Source organism: Furipterus horrens, unplaced genomic scaffold (assembly GCF_987537825.1).
Source record: "Furipterus horrens unplaced genomic scaffold, mFurHor1.1.pri manual_scaffold_10, whole genome shotgun sequence".
Taxonomy (NCBI): Eukaryota; Metazoa; Chordata; class Mammalia; order Chiroptera; family Furipteridae; genus Furipterus; species Furipterus horrens.
In genome coordinates, this window is record NW_028327180.1 from 59337850 (window position 1) to 59351281 (window position 13432).

Genomic DNA, 13432 nt, shown 5'->3' on the forward strand with positions numbered 1-13432 from the left:
TTTTAATTGTGGGAATTCACCTTGAGCATGATATTGGCTTTGATTTCAGAGTTTTTAATCAGAAAAAAGGATTAAATTTACTGACCCTTTCTAATGTGTATGGATAGGTAAGGCAGGTGAGTTGGGCTACTTGAGTTCCCTTTGAAGGTGGTTTCTATAATCCAGGGATCTGAAAGAAGCCCTATCTCTCTATGACTAATCTGGAATTGTCTCACTGAATGAACTTAGACCAGAATTTTCCAAACTGAATTCCTTGAGTCCTTTCTAGGAGTTCAGTAAAGAGGGTCTGTGGACCAGTAAGTGCTTAAAACTGGAGCTTATTCAAAGAGTTGTACAGGCTCTCCTGATTCATTCAGCAAATGTTTGAACCAGTTCTGTGCAACTACTATGTGGTAATCTGTGCCCACAGTGAGTGAGAAATTTAAGAAATAGTCCCCACCTTACATTACAGTGGGAAAATGAGATTGTTGTGTCAGGTGGTAAGTGTCTGTTTGACTTTGAAAAAGTTGAAAAACTGTTTTCAAAAGTGGTCACACCATTTCCCATTCCCAGCAGCAATGTATGAGCAATTGTTCCACATACTTGCCAACCTTTGTTATTGTTGTATTTTATCTTGTTTCTCTGTTCTAGTAGTGCAGTGGTGTCCCATCATTGTTTTAATTTGCATTTTTCTGATAATTATGTTGAACGCCTTTTTATATGCATATTTGCCACTTATAGAAATTCTTTGGTAAAGTGCTCATTTAAATCTTTTACCCATGGGGGAAATGGGTTGCTTGTCATTATTGATTTGTAAGAGTTTATAATATATTCTGGATACAAGTCTTTTATCAATTATCTGTTTTGAGAATATTTTTCCCAATCTGGGGCTTGTATTTCTTTTCTTTTCTTTTCTTTTTTATTATTTATTTATTTATTTTTATTTTTTATTTTTATTATTGATTATGCTGTTACAGTTGTCCCAATTTCTTTCCCCCCTGCTCTTCCCCTCCCTCCAGTTGTCCCCCCATTTAGTCCATACTCATTGGTTGTGCATATAGTTCTTCTCAACATCTTCCTGTCTACTCCACTCCCTCCTACTATGCTTCTTAATTCCTGCATCATCTCCCTCCCTTTCCCCCCTTCATCCTCCCCGCTGACATCCCCCCAATATGTTCCCCATACCTATAATTCTTTTTGCCCTCTTGTTGCCTACTTAGTTTGCCTTTGTTTCAATTCCGTAGCTTCTGCTGTTGGTTGTTATGATACAGTGATACAGTTTTCATAGTTTTGATCCTCCTTCTAAACCAGCCCCTTTAACATCTCGTATAACAGTGCTTTGGATCTAACAAACTCTTTCAGTTTTACTTTGTCCTGGAAACACTTTCTATGCCCTTCTATCCTGAATGACAGCATTGCTGGATAGAGTAATTGTGGTTGTAGGTTTTTGATTTTCATTACTTTGAATATTTCTTGCCAGTCCCTTCTTGCCTGTAAAGTCTCCTTTGAGAAATCTGCTGATAGTCTAATTGGGACCCCTTTGTACATAATACTTCTCTCTTGCTGCTTTTAAGATTCTCTCTTTATCTTTAATTTTTTGACATTTTGATGATAATGTGTCTTGGTGTGGTCCTCCCTGGGTCCAGCCTACCTGGAACTCTCTGTACTTCTTGGACCTGTAAGTTCATTTCCTTCCCCAAGTTTGGGAAGTTCTGCTTCATTATTTTTTCACATAATTTTTCAATTTCTTGTTCTTCTTCTTCACCCTCTGGCAATCCGATAATTTGAATGTTCAATCGCTTATAGCTGTCCCAGAGGTGTCAGAGCCTCTCCTCATATTTCTCACTTTTTGTTTCCTCTTTCTGCACTGGTTGACTGTTTGTTCCCTCCCTATGTTTCAATTTGTTAATTTGATCTATGGCTTTCCCTTCCTCACCACTTGTCTTGTATGTATTTTTATTCATTTCAGCAGGACTAGCCTTCATTCCTTCCCTGTCTTGATTCAGCCCCGCTGTTAGGTCTGTAAGCTGCCTTATGACTATAGCTCTGAACTGAGCCTCGGAAAGATTTGCTATTTGTTCACTGGTCAAGGCTTTTATTTGTTTTTTCGTCAGCTGTGTGATTGGTATTTCAATCATTAATTCTGCCATTCTGACCGTTTTGTTTATCTTTTCTTCTTGGGCTGGGCGCTGTCACACCTCCTTTGCTATATTGGGTGGAGCCCCGTGTGCCCATCACAACCTGGTGACCTTTCTCACCACACTGTGGTGCTTTGCGTGGGGGTGGGGGTCCAAGATGGATTCCTGTTGTTACTCTCCGCTGAGGAACAGGGAGCCGCCTGCTAATGGGGTCTGCCTTCCCCAGCGTTGGAATCGCGAGCCAACGGATCTGGTCTGCAGCTGGGGCCGGCTCCCAGGCGCTTCTCTCCTTCCCCCAAATACGGGTGTCTGCTTACCGGGTCCTGCTGTTCGCTGCTGCGGCTGCCGCCTCCAGCACAGTTCGATCTTTCTCAGCCGCAGGTTCACACTTCCTACCCATCCGGAAGAGCACCACTTGTTTATGACTTCATACCTTGGACTTCCATGTAGCTTTATTTTCAGGAACTTCTTATTATTTTTGGTTTTGCAGTAGTTGGAATCCTTCTTAGTTGTAGAGGGAGACAGAGCGTGTCAGTCTATGCCTCCATCTTGGCCGGAAGTCTCTTTTCTTTTCTTTTTTTTATTTTTTAATTACAGTTTACATTCAATAAATGTTTCATGTGTACAGCACAGTGGTTAGACAATCATATACTTTATGAAGTATTTCCACTACCCACCTGTACCGTCGTCGTCGTCGGCAGCCGTCCGTCTCGAGAGACGATGGTGTAGCTTCTTCAGAGTCTATCTGCACCGCCAAGAATGGCTGTGCAGTCCGACTCGGGAGTGACATGGTATCTGTCTCCTCCCGTGTTGAATCGACATCTTGCGATGACGCTGAAGCTACAGAGCCTGGGCAGGGTAATATGGAGGGTCTGCTGTTGCCCATGCAGCAGACCCCCCCTCTCTTCACAGCTGAAGGGTCCAAGGGAAAGACGGAGTCGATACAGCTTGGGTTCAGGTGCGCCGCAGGAGTTGCCGGTGTTGACTACAACGTCAAACCGCCTTAGGGACTCCGGCTCCGGATTTTCTGTCGGGGTTTACTCCCTTAGCCTTTCCCCTGAAGAGGTATGCCGCAAGGCAGCGGAGGTTTTTTGGAGTCAGAGTTTTCCTTCTCTGATGTACCCTGACTGGAAGATCGAACCAGCGACACTTAGCTCGCAGGCCGACGCTCAATCCACTGAGCTAAACCAGCCAGGGCGAAGGTAAGGATTAAAGTTTATTTTATTACTTTGACATCTTCGTCAAGAGCAAGGTGTCAAAGTAACTCAATGAGAAAAGAGTTACTTTGGACTCTTTAATCTATTCCACTGATGTATGTCCATCCTTATATCAATATGAGTTTGTTCTGCTTACTCAAACTTTATAATAGTTCTTGAGATCAGGTAGTTCAAGTCCTCCAACTTCATTCTTCTTTTTCAAATTGCTTAGGCTGCTCAAGGTCCTTTGCGTTTCTGTGTAAGTTTTAGAATCAGCTCATCAGTCTATACAAGAAAACCTGCTGGAATTTTTATAGAGATTGTGTTAAACCTAGAGATCAATTTAGGGGGAACTGACATATTAACAATATTGAATTCTCTAATTCACAAACATAGTGCATCTTTGTTTATTTCAGCCACCTTTGGTTTCTCAACAGAATTTTCTAGTTTCAATGAAGAGGTGTTGCAGATATTTTGTCAAATTTATCTCTAAATATTTTATGTTTTTGCTGCTATTGAAAATGGTATTAATTTTTTAAGTGTTTGATTGTTTCTTGTTTGTACATAGAGGTAGGATTCATTTTTACATATTGACCTTGTGTCCTACAACTTTGTTAAACTCACTTTAGGTCCAGGGCCTTTTTGTGCTTTCTTTACAATTTTCTATGTAGATAACTATGTTTTACTTATATTCTTTCTTTTTGTTTTATGTAGATTATCATGTTTAACTTCTTTTCCAAATTGTGTGCTTTTTATTACTTTTCTCTCTTTATTACACTTTCTGGGACCTCCAATACAATGTTGAATAAAGGCAGTTAAAGCAGATAACTGCTCTCAGTCTCAGGCAAAACATTTGTTCTTTCACTATTAAGAATGATGTTAGTTGTAAGTTTTTCATAGATACTTTTTCTTTGGTAGAGGAAATTTCCTTTTATTCTTAGTTTGCTGAGAGGTTTTTCCGTCTCATAAATAAGTGTTGATTTTTGTCAAAATAATTTTTCTCTATCTATTGACATGATGATTCTCATCGGGTTTTGAAATGCTTAACCAACCTTACATTTATGGGATAAATCACCTAATTGTGATGTGTTTCCCTTTTTTTTTTAAGTTCCTGTTTCTTTATTTCATAAAATATTTTCTTTTCCTAATAATTACATATCAATTTTTTATTCCCCCAAACAGGGAATTCTTGGGAATTATTTTGATTTCATTATCAAATATCTTCATTACTTATTTAAGAGTAAAAATAATTCAAACCATTACAACTTAAATGAAATATGTATCTATCACACACTGTTGGTTATAGAGATTCACTAAAGAACCCACTTAAGAATTTCCCCATTCAAGTGCCTTCATAAATTCCTCTTCCATGAAGGATAGCATCTTGGCAGCTTCAATATGCATCTTTTGCCTTTTTAAAACATTAATTAATTTTAATTGTTTCTTGAAGCCTATCATTAATTCTTTTTTGTTTTTCAACTTTCTTGTTTTCTAATTTTAATGCCTCAATGTTTTTGTGTTCTTCATTTGCTATATTCTTGTTATTTTGCCTTAATTTACTTAGCTCCAATTTATACTTTTCTGCTTCTTCTAGAGTTCTATTCAAGTGAACTTCTGTGGCACTTGGCTAGTGGCATCTTGTTTCTGTAACCTTCTTTTATTTTCTAATTCCCTTTCTACTGAAGACAACTGTTGCTGTAATCCATTGCATTTTCTGTTTGCTTCTTTGAAAATAGTTTTATATTTTTCTGTTTGAGAGTGTTATAAATTAATCGTTTGCTGCTGTCTCACACAATCTTCCTCAAAATTTTTACTTGAGGTTTTAAATCCTGACTGTCATCCTCCTTTTTATTGCATTCACATACAACATTATCCAATTCCTGCTGCATAGCATGAAGTTTGGCCTTCAGAAATCTGATTCGTGCTTCTGTTCCAATGTCTTTACTAACACCACACACACAAAAAATCATAATCTATATACCAGGTAAGCCTTCTTCTTCCAGTTGCCCTTCAATTTTGCTAACTGTTCTTGCAAAAGAAAAGTCTGAGAAATACTCTGGAATGGCAACATCATTGGCAGTTGGTACATCAGAGTATTTCAATTTTACACTTGAATTCGTTTTCCTTCCTTTATTTGCAGAGTGTAATTTTTTTTTTAACCTTGTTTACTGGATCAATGTTTTTGGTCTTTGGCTGAGTTTCTGAATGTAGATGAACTGACCCTTCAGATAACAGGCCTCTTGAACTGTAACCATCTTCCTCTTCATGATTTAATTTGTGTTGAAATAGGCTGAGATTGTACTTCTTGCTGATCTCTTATGGCTTCCTCATCTTGTCAGATTGGATCAGCTGTTTTTGCCTCCAACTCTGCATTTAAATGGTTATATTCTTCCTTGGTGAGGAAGTCTCATCAAGGTGTAGCAGGATGTTAAATGCATGGCAGCAGTGGAGTTCCTGAAACGGTCTGTCTGTCATTGTTATGAAGTGTCCTTTCTGTAGGTCTCAAGTTCCAAGAGTCCAGGTAGAGTCTGGATCTGCAAGGCAGAGTCTTTGGTGGCTTCAGCGAGCATGATAAGAGCATCAGCATGCCTGCTTTCTTACTAGCCTAGGCCGCATGGTTCTGTTTTCCTTTTCACATGTTGCTGTACTCCATGTGCTAATATTTTGTTAATGATTATTTGTGTCCATATTCATGAAAGAGATTGAGCTGTGTATTTTTTTCTTGTAATGTCCTTATCTGATTGTGGTATCAGGATAATGCTAACCTCATAGAATGAATTGGAAAATGTACCTCCTCTTCTATTTTCCAAACATGTGTAGAATCAGCATTATTTCATTCCTCCATTTGGTAGGAATCACCAGTGAAGCTGTCCGCACATGGAATTTTTTTGTGGGAAGGTTTTTAATCACAAATTCCATTTTAAATTAGACACAGGACTATTTAGGTTATCCATTTCTTCTTAAGTGAGCTTTAGTAGTTTTGTATTTCAATTTGTCTACGTCCTCTAAGTTCTCAGATTTATCAATGTGAAGTTGTTCATAAAATTTCCTCACTATCCTGTTACTCTCTGAAGGGTCAGCGTTGATCTCCCATCTTTCATGCCAGTGTGCGAATGCTGTTCAAGCCTCTGCTTCTGTCACATTCCCATTGGCCCAAACAAGTCACATGACTATGTCCAGAGTCAGTGTGGGAGGGGCCCACAGGAGAGGGTGCAGGCAAGCAGATATGAACAGACTTGGAGATATTACTTCAATAGTTTACCACATACAGTCCCTCTTAGTGGTAAGCTTCTGTCCTTAAGGAACAGAGTCATTCACATTAGTTGCTTAATGATTTTGTGTGGCCAGTTTTATTTATGTAGGTGTAACAAAAGTATTGAACTCACATCAAGATTGCATTGTATGTTTTAACTGTCTGTGCTTCCTCTACACCTGTTCCTCTCAGTACACGCACTGCAACTGTGTAAGGGGCAAGGAAACTGGTGACTCTCAAATGAGTAGAAAATAATTAGCAACAAAGGACAAATGTAATCTTGAACTAGGCGGTCTCCAAGCCAGAGTTAACAGTATTAGCACATTTACAAGTTAGGAAGGGACATTCCGCAGCTCGGCACAAATTTCTGCCTCTGAGATCAAAGAGGAGAGATATTCATCACCAAACACAGGGAAAAGGGAAAATGTAGCTAGACAGCCCAGCAAAGTTAGGAAAATTTCAAAGAAGAGCTGGAGACAGACCTATAACCAGATCACCCTTAGTTAATTATTATCCTCAGTTAATGTAGCTAATCGCATTAGATTGTAACTCCAGACTATCCAGCATGGAAAAATGGAGAAGGAGAAGGAGGGGGAGGGGAAGAAGTGGGGGTGGCATTTAGTCGCATTAGAATAAAAATAGCCTGCTCCATTTGTTGGTGCACACCTTTAATTTGGTCGTGCCCAGAGCTGCAGATCTGTGAATAAACAACTGCCTCAGTTATTGCTTAAGTGCTGTGTCCCAGTGGGGTTTTTTTTTTTTTTTTTGTTATAATTTATTTATTTGTTAATTTTGTTTTGTTTATTTATTTATTTATTTATTAGAGAGAGGGGGAAGGAGAAAGAGAGGGAGAGAAACATCACTGTGTGGTTGCCTCTCACTGGTGCCTCCAACTGGGGACCTGATGTGCAACTTAGTTATGTGCCCTGACTGGGAATTGAACCAGTGACACTTGGTTCCCAGGCCGACACTCAATCCACTGAACCACACCAGCCAAGGTTTGTCCCGGTGTTTTTATTGTGAGCATTTCTCACAACTATAATTAAAAAATTGTGTCTTTAGCTGTTCTATGTCTACGTTCCCACGAGAACAGAAGCTCTCTGAGGACAGACCATCTGTCTTTGTCCAGATTGTATCCCTAGCTCCTAGCTCATAGCAATCAATTAATGTGTTCTCTACTAATTAATGTATTCTAAATGAAAGCCTGCATTGATACACCTTGGCATTTACCTTTATGTCTAGGATACATAATTTAATACAAAAGTTAAAAGATGAGGAGGTTGGCTGTGAAACAGATTCCACAAACATGAATTGAGTATCTGTTTATGTGCATGACTCTGCTGAAGGAATAACTCTTAACCAGCAGAGCTAGAAGGGGCTGCTTCTTGCAGTAGTGGCTCCCTATTCACGGGAAGAGTCAAAGATGGGCTGGGCAAGAGGAGACAGATGCTGTAGAGGGAGGGGCTTGTTTGAGGTCTGGGTGTAGGTTTGGATTAGCTGGCGTTCATGGTTCCTTTCCTCTCTGGTACTATACCATTTCCCAACAGGGACATAAGAAGTAGGAAAGGAACACAAGGGGCGAACCCCAGGAGGTGGAAAGATGGGACTTGGGGAAGAACAGCTTTGGAGAGAAGCAGAGGAAAGCATGGAGGGTGGCTGGAGGGGCAGAGAGGTTTCAGAGGGGAGACTTTAGGTGATGCGTCCACCCCTCTCATCTCACTTCTCAATCTGACTCCCATTCTCATGCCTCCCCAAACCCGTCTGACTTCTGAGACTGCTTCCTTCAAGGCTACTGTTGACCACTCTGTCCCTGTATCTACCCTGAGTGCTTGCTGAGCCCTGGAGTTCACTCCTGCCTTCCAGAAGCCCTCGCCTCCTTTGTTGTTCCTCCCCAGGTCCTGTCCTCAGCCTGCGTCTCAGGACCCAGGGGCCTCCGTGTCTCTGACTCCCACAGGCCTCCTCCAGCCCTAACAATGACACCCAAGATCCAGACCTGCACAACCAGGGACTCCCAGTCACGGAGTCTTGTATGAGTGGAACATCCTGATGTATGATTTGATGTTTCCCTTATATCCCTTCCCTGTGCCCTCAGGATTCACAGGGGCCACAAGCACAGTGGTGAGCTCAAAGGATGATACAAGAGGGAAGGGAAGCAAGGGCTGACATGGACAGAATGTTCCTCCCACAAGTACGTGGAAAGGAAAGGGCACACCAAGATAACCTCTCTCCCTGAACCAACATCAAGACAGAGTAACCACAGGAGAGAGTGTGTGTGTGTGTGTGTGTGTGTGTACAATAGGCTGTTTTAGAGCAGTGTTGGGTTCACAACAAACATGAACATAATGCTGCTGCCCCTATACAGGCACAACCTGCCCCTTCATCAGCACCCTGTACCAGGTGGTGCCTTTGTTGATACTGATGACCCAATGCTGACGCTTCCTACCAGCCCCTTAGTTAACATTAGGACCATCCTGGTGGTGTGCATACTTTTATGGAACTAAAAGTCCTTGGTGCCCTCCTATTCATCCCTCCTCCCCATGCCAACCCCTGGCAACCACTGACCCTTTCACAGTCTCTGTAGTTTCACATTGCCCACAATGTCATACGATTAGAATCATGTAGTTTGTAGCCTTTTCAGGCTGGCTTCTTTCATTTAGTAAGATACATTTAAGCTTTCTCCATGTCTTTTCATGGCCTGAGAGCTCATTTCTTTGTAGTGCTGAACAATGTCCCATTGTTAGATGTAGCACAGTTTATGTACCCATTTACCTGCTGGAGGACATCTTGGTGGCTTCCAAGTCCCATTGTGTCTGTGTGAGACCCCAAAGGGGCAAAGCTGCCCTCTGGGATGTTACACCTCCGCAGATGTGCACGGACCTCTCATTACGGTGGGCTCAAGATCCTGAAATGCTGCTCTCCTCCCAGTCCCTCCAGGTCCTGAAACTCAGCCTGTCCCAAGTGAGAAGCATCCTCCTCCCCTCCCTCCTCAGGCTGGTCCCTCATCTTCTAGGCTCACCTTAGCACATGACACCACCACCCACCCAGCTGCACAAGGTAGAGATCTGGGCACCTTCCCAAACTCCTCCCTCCTGTCCACGCCTCCTGCCCCAGTCAGTCAGCAAGACCTGTCAGTTCTTTTTCCAAATGCCTTCAGAATCTGTGTTCTCTCCATCCCCAAAGACATGCCCAGGCCATGACCCACCTGGCACCACTGGATTGTCCTAGAGATACCAGGCCCCTTGAGGCAGCCCTGAGGCTCACAGATGTGCACGGCTTTTTTCCAAATCAACTGGACAGATTTTATTTTGTCCCCTGTATGTGTGCGTGCTTTTCAGCAGGAATGACTCAGCCTGCCAGGGGAGAGCTGGCGATGTCTGGAGATGTGTTTGGTTGTCACAGTTGAAGGGGGGGGGGTGCTACTGGCATCTACGGGTATAGGTCAGGGATGTTGCTCAAGGCCCTACATTGCACATGATGGTCCCAGAGCAAAGGATAACCTGTCCCCTAATGTCCATAGAGCTGGGAGTGAGAATCCTGCTCAGGAACTGCTCAGAGTCATCCACTGACAGTGATTGGCCCCAACCACTGATTAATCACCTGAAACTTTATAATAGCTTAGCATAGAAAATTTATGACTGTTGAGCTCCTGTTTTGCATGTTTTTAAAAATTCTTTTTTAATTAATAGACTTTTTAGAACAATTTTAAATTTACAGAAAAATTGAGGAGATAGGCCCTGATCATTGTGTCTCATTTGCTTGGGCATCGTCCCGTAAAGGGAAGGGTTGCAGGTTTGACTCCTGGTCAGGGCCCCTGCCTGGGTTGTGGGCCAGGTCCCCTGTTGGGGCGCATGCAAGAGGTAAATGATCAATGTTCCTCTCACACATGGATGTTTCTCTCCCTTTCTTCCTCCCTTTCCTTCTCTCCCTAAAAATAAATAAAATCTTTTTAAAAAATTGATAGTACAGATAGTTTCCATATACTCGCTCCACCCCCACCCACCACCACACAAGAGATCCCCTATTTGTAACATCTTAGGCTAGTATGGAACATTTGTTACAATGTATGAAGCAATATCGATACATTACTATTAACTAAAGCCCATGCTTTTTGAAGTGCCCCCGGTTTTCTCCTAATGTCTTTTTTCTGGTCCAGGATCCCACATGGCATTTAGTTGTTCCGTTTCCTTAGGCCCCTAGGGGTTGGGGTGGCATCTTCAGCATCCATCTCTGATGGCCTTGCCGGCTTTCTGTTCGGCATAGTACACATGTGACCTGTGGGTGTTTCCCTGACTGCTCCCCGCCCCTGCCATCAGATTAGGGTTTGGGGGAGGAAGTACACAGAGGCAAAGGCTATTTTCATCACATCATATCACGAATACATACTGTCAACTTAATAATGGCCGTGGGTGTTGACCTTGTTCACCTAGCCAGGGGACAGAGCATGTTTTTCAGGTTTCTCCACAGAAAAGTGACTCTTCCGCTCTTTCCAAACTGTATCTTTTGGAATGAAATCACTAAACGAAGCTCCACCCCTCCTTGAGGGTGGAGTACTTACACAAAATATTTGGAATTCTTCTGCACATCAAGTTTGTCTCTTAATTCATGTACTAACGAATTTGATCATTTTTCTATCAGTCTGGACTCAGGAGTGTTTATTTTATTCGTAGGGTGATAAGCCAGCACTGTATCTGTTTTATTGCTGCCGCTGCCGCTGCCCCAGCTCCGTCCTTCGGGAATGCTTTCGACAGGTCCGTCCTGGTCATGGCGCTATGCATATCTTTTTCAGTTTTATGCTCCTAGAAATTAGTCTTTATTGCACTTAATGGGCTGGAAAAAAAAAAGAAAGTGGTCTCTTCACTGAAGAGAATTGGAGAAGCACTCCAAAACTGCCCATTGTCTTCCTCCACCCGCGCATCAGTACACTCCAGTTATCGGGGGACCCCCCTCCCCCACTCACCCCTGGGCCTGCCCCAGCCTCTGCTCTGCAGCCCCTCTGCCTGCGATGCTTTCCCTCTACCTGCTCTTTTCATCTTTCCTGTCTCTGGCCACCTCTTTCCTAAACTGAGGCAGCCTCCACCCCAGCTGTCTCCTGCAGCCCTCTTCTATTTTATCATTTTACCAATACTTCGTCCCTTGCTCACATGATGTTTTCTGACATATTTGTTTATTGCATCTAAATGCAAGTGTCATAAGGACAGGGACAATCCTTAGCATGTACAACATTGTTTTTCTGTTTAATTATTTTGAAATATTTCAGAAATGTCTCCCAGAGATCCCTGGGTGTCTGATAATAAACTATCTCTTTAAAAAAACAAACAAAACCAAACACTGATTTTTGAATGTGGAAATCATTGACACAAAGAGTAGTCTCTAGGAATGACTAATTTCACAAGCTCTAAATCACTTTTCATTTATTTATTTATTATTATTATTTTAATCATCACCTGAGGACATGCTCACTAATCTTAGAGAGAGGGGAAGGGAGTGGGGAGAGGGAGCGAAGCATCGATGTGCCAGAGAAACATCAATTGGCTTCTTCTCACATGTGACCCAACAGGGGACTGAATCCATAGCGCCGGCATGTGCCTTGACCAGGAATCGAACCTGTGACCCTTTAGTTTATGGCAAAACCAATTGAGCCATATCAGCCAGGGTCAAACTTCAGAGAGGCCACCATGGAACACTGTCAGTGGTGAGGGCAAAAACAGTGGTCATACCTGAATCTTATCACTACAGCTTACTGTGGGTTGGAGGTACAGCAAGGGGACCCCAACCTCATCTGCCTTGAGATTCCCCCAACACAGGCCTCATCCAGCCCTATGTGAGAGTCGAGGATGTTTAGAGAAGGCACAGCCTCAGACTGGAAGGGCAGCATACTGGTGGACCCCTGGTCCAGGTGACTTGGGCTCAGAGCCTCCTTCTGTTCTCCTTGGCTAGGGATGTTGTGAGGATTAAATGAGATTGTACCAGGTATAAAAACTCTCAAAAATCATTACCCGTTAGTATGATTCTGAAAGTACACACACGCAAATAGAATTGTGCAGGTGATTTAGGTGTTCATACACTCTCCCAAGTCTATTCCTGAACACTTGACTTACCGCACTAAGTTATCCCCACACCCAGCATAATCACTGGTGCCTAAAGAGTTAGGAGGGGGGAAAAATGGGACAACTGTAATTGAAAAACAATTAAAAAAAAAAAAAAGAGTTAGGAGGTATGACAGCTGAAGGAAACCCCAGGTAGGAAGGGGACAGTAGCCAAGAAATTGGGGCAGGCCCAGGGGTTGTGGGGAGGGGCTGCCTCAGGCACTCAGGGGAGTCAGTATGGCTGCACCTGCCTGGGCCCAAGGAACAGGCCCTCAGGGGCAGGTGGGACCTGATTCCAGCGGGCCTGTGTGGGTGGGGAGGTCTAGCCCAGCCTGGTGTTCCAGTTGGCCTGGTGTGGTGGCTGTGCTCCTGACCCCAGGCCCTCCCAGCCCAGGAGAGCTGAGGGCCCACGGGCCCTGACCTGGGGCTGAAACCTGTGTCTGAGTGTCCTATGTGCACCCTCTGGGAGTGTATGCCAGCAAGCAGTGGGCATTGCCTTCACCTGTGTTTGTCCTTTGGGTCCACAAAGGTCATAATAACCTTCCCAGGAAAAGCAAACACACCTGTGAGCTGGCTGGCCATGCTATGCTCATAGAAACCCAGACGCCCCCTAACAGTGCCACAGATGAGGAAACTAAGGCCCAGTGGGGAAAGGATTTGTCCAGGTCTTTCAGGGGGCTGAGACAGGAGCCAGGGCATATGTATCACACATCCTCACGTGTGCTCAAATGCATACACACAGGCCTCTTTGTGCGCCCACACCCACTCCTGCACGGGCAC

General features: G+C 43.2%; 1 pseudogene; it reads right to left on the bottom strand.

The window, feature by feature from the left end:
* Window positions 1-4639: 4639 nt before the first annotated feature.
* LOC150000366 (testis-expressed protein 9 pseudogene) lies at window positions 4640-5202 on the bottom strand (annotated as a pseudogene).
* Between the last annotated feature and the right edge of the window lie 8230 nt (window positions 5203-13432).